The sequence below is a fragment of the Mus pahari genome, chromosome 6 (genome assembly GCF_900095145.1).
Source record: "Mus pahari chromosome 6, PAHARI_EIJ_v1.1, whole genome shotgun sequence".
Lineage (NCBI taxonomy): Eukaryota > Metazoa > Chordata > Mammalia > Rodentia > Muridae > Mus > Mus pahari.
Genome location: NC_034595.1, coordinates 21,879,287 through 21,883,244, shown reverse-complemented (window position 1 = coordinate 21,883,244; position 3,958 = coordinate 21,879,287).

The following is a 3,958-nucleotide window of genomic DNA, read 5'->3' as shown; positions in this document are numbered from 1 at the left end:
AAGAGAGGCCCCTTGGTCTTGTAAACTTTACATGACACAGCACAGGGGAAGGCCAGGGCCAAGTAGTGGGAGTGTGTGGATAGGGTAGCAGGGGCAGGGGGTGGGGTACAGGGAACGTTTGGGATAGCATTTGAAATGTAAATAAAATGTAAAAGAAATGTAAATAAAGAAAATAATAAATAAATAAATAAAACGAAAATAATAATAATAATAATAATAATAATTAATAAAAGAATGCCCTTTAAAAAAAGAACAAAGAAAATACTGTCTTTTTTCCACTGGATGGTTTTAGATCCCTTGTCAAAGATCAAGTGACCATAGGTGTGTGGGTTGATTTATGGGTCTTCAGTTCTATTCAATTAATCTATCTTTATGTCTCTGTACCAATACAATTTGATTTTCTAATCACAATTGTTCTGTAGTCCAGCTTGAAGTCAGAGGTGGTGATTCTCCCAGAATTTCTTCCATTATTTAGAAATGTTTTCTCTAACCTGGGTTTTTGTTTGTTTGGTTTGTTTTTTATTCCAGATGAATTTGAGAACTTCTCTTTCTATCTCTGTGAATATTTGAAATGGAGTTTTGATAGGAATTTCATGGAATCTGTAAATTGCATTTGATAAGGTGACCATTTTTATTACATTAATTCTATTGATCCATGAGCCTAGGAGATCTTTCTATCTACTGAGCTTGTCAAGTTTTCTTCAGAGACTTGAAGTTCTTGTCATACAGATCTTTCTTCTGCTTGGTTAAAGTTACACCAAGATACTTTATATTATTTGTGTATATTCTTAAGTGTGTTGTTTCCTTAAATTCTTTTTTATCCCATTTGTTCTTTGTGTAGAGAAAGGCTACTGATTTGTTTGAGTTAATTTTATAACCAGCAACTTTGCTGAAGTTGTTTAATTAGGTTTAAGAGTTCTCAGGTAGAATTTTTTTGTGTCACTTATGTATATTATCATATCATCTCCAAATAGTGATATCCAAAATATACAAAGAACTCAAGAAGTTAGACTTCAGAAAACCAAATAACCCAATTTAAAAAATGGAGTACAGAACTAAACAAATAATTCTCAACTGAGAAATCTTGAATGGCTGAGAAACACCTAAGTAAATGTTCAAATTCCTTTGTAATCAGGGAAATGCAAATCAAAACAACCCTGAGATTCCATCTCATACCAGTCAGAATGGTTTAGATTAAAAAAAACTCAGGTTACAGCAGTTGCTGGCAAGGATGTAGAAAAAGAGGAACACTCCTCCATTGATATTGGGATTGCTGGTATATCCACTCTGGAAATAAATCTGGCCATTACTCAGAAAATTGGTAATAGCTCCACCTGAAGATTCTGCTATATGACTTCTGGGCATAAAGTAAAAAAAAAAAAAAAAAAAATTCTCCAACACATAACATGACACATTCTCTACTATGTTAATAGCAGCTTTATTTATAGTAGCCAGAGGTCAGAAACAACCCAGATGTCCCTTAACAGGAGAATGGATACAGAAAATGTGGTACTTTTACACAATGGAATACTATTCAGCTATTAAAATCAATGAATTCACAAACTTTGTAGGCAAATGGATGGAACTTGAAAAATATCATTTTGAGTGAGGTAACCCAGATCCAAAAGGGCATACATGGTATGTATTGACTGATAAGTAGATATTAGTCCAAAAGCTCAGAATACCCATAGTATAACTCAAGGTCATATGAAGCCAACAAAGGAAGGCCAAAGTGTGGGTGCTTTAAACACACTTAGAAGAGGAAACAGAGACCGGGCAGTGGTGGCACACACCTTTAATCCCAGAACTCGGGAGGCAGAGGCAGGCGGATTACTAAATTCAAGGCCAGCCTGGTCTACAGAGTGAGTTCCAGGACAGCCAGGGCTACACAGAGAAACCCTGTCTCGAAAAACCAAAAAAAAAAAAAAAAAAAAGAGAGAGAGAGAAGAGGGAACAGAGGTAGGAAAGGATCTAGGTGGTAGAGCAGAGGAAGAGGCAAAAAGGGGGCGGGGACCAGGAATTAAAGAGACAGGAGTGAAGTTCAAGAGGCCAGAAGAGACAATTGAAATAAGAAGCAGTGGGTGTGGGGAACTTAGGGAACCACTAGATAGTCCCAGATGCCAGGAATGTGAGAGGCTCCAAGTTCCCAAAGGGGATAGCATTAGCTGAAATAGTCAACAGTTGGGAGGTAGAACCTGAAGAGACCACATCCAATAGATAGATAGGGCCCCAGTGGAGGAATAGGGCCATCCACCAATCTAATAATTTTCAAAACAGAATTGTCCCAGTCAAAAGGAAATGCAGAGACAAAAATGGAGCAGAGGCTAAAGGAAAGGCCATTCATAGACACAGCCCTACATTGAGATCCATTACATTTGCAGACACTAAACCCTGACACTATTGCTGAAGTCAATATGTGCTTGTAGATAGGAGCCTGGCATGGCTGTCCTCTGAGAGGTTATGCCAGCACCTGTCTAAGACAGATGGAGATACTTAAAGCCAACGATTGGACTGAATCTGGGGAACCTAATGGAAGAATTAGGGAAAGGGTTGAAGGAGCTGAATGGAATTGCAACCCCATAGGAAGACTAACAGTATCAATTAACCATATTCTTCAGAGTTACCAGGGACTAAAACACAAACCACAGAGTACACATGGGCACATCCATTGCTCTTGATACATATGTAGTATAGGACTGCCTCATCTGGCATCAGTGGGAGGGCAGGCACTTGGTCCTGTGGAGTATTGACGTCCTAGAGAAGAGGGATACTAGAGGGATGAGGAGAAAGTGGGTAGGGGAATACCCTCTTAGAGGCAAAAGAGAGGGAGATGGGGTAGGGGGTTCATGGAGTGAAGACTGGGAAGGGGGATAACATTTGAATTGTAACAAATAAAATTATCAATAAACAGATAGATAGATAGATAGATAGATAGATAGATAGACACATGATAGATAGATACATGATAGATAGATAGATAGATAGATAGATAGATAGATAGATAGATAGATAGATAGATAGATAGATAGATAGATGCAGCAGTGTCTGTTAAAAGCTTAAAGCCATTTCAGACAAACATGGTGCTTTATAAGACAACATGGAAGGCTTTATGAGGTTAAAATCCACATACTAAAGGCACCAGTTTATAAAACTGCAAAATTATTGGAAAGGAGAGGACATACATTGAAACAAATAATGCCATTCAGGAATTTCCTTTTCTCCAAAGCATATGCAGATGGTTGGAAATATACCTCACTGGGGTTATCTCAGAAGCAGATGCAACTGTGAATCAAGAGGCGTGATTTCTTCCTATGATGTCAGCAGAACTTGAGAGTGTCATCCCTGTTAGAATTCCCTGTAAGAGTAAATGATGGAAGACTGAAGAAGTCATGAAGTCTTGCACTACAGATCCAAAGAAGTGCTGAGATGTAGCAATATGTGGAAGAGCTGGAGTATTTAAAATGAACTCTTTTGAGGACACTGCATGAAGCTGTAAAGAAGGTTCAGACCTAACTTGCAAAGAGACCCCAAGAGTTTGGAGATACTAGAACCATGGGACATCTGCAGGTATGGGGATTTGTTTGTAGTTATTCAGGAGTGTAAATGACCTAAGAGAAATGTTACACATATTGTAGGTAACAGAACTTATTGGAGGTGGAGGGAGCGGTGCTAGGGTTGCTGTCTGCTGAACTTCTGGAGACACAGCTCCATCTCAAGTGTCAGATTTCCACTGCGACCCTACAGGATTTGGTGTGTGCCATTTGGGGATTTACTCTTTCTTGCTTTCGACATATCCATTTCTCCTTTTTGGAATATGAATGCCTATCTTGTGCCATTTTATATCCTACTTTGGGGTAGCATGTTTATACTGAGAAAACCATGCATGAATGAGAATGTAATAGACATAGGACCTCTTCATGCTTTTTAAAAATCTCAGCAAATGTGAAGCTGCTATCAA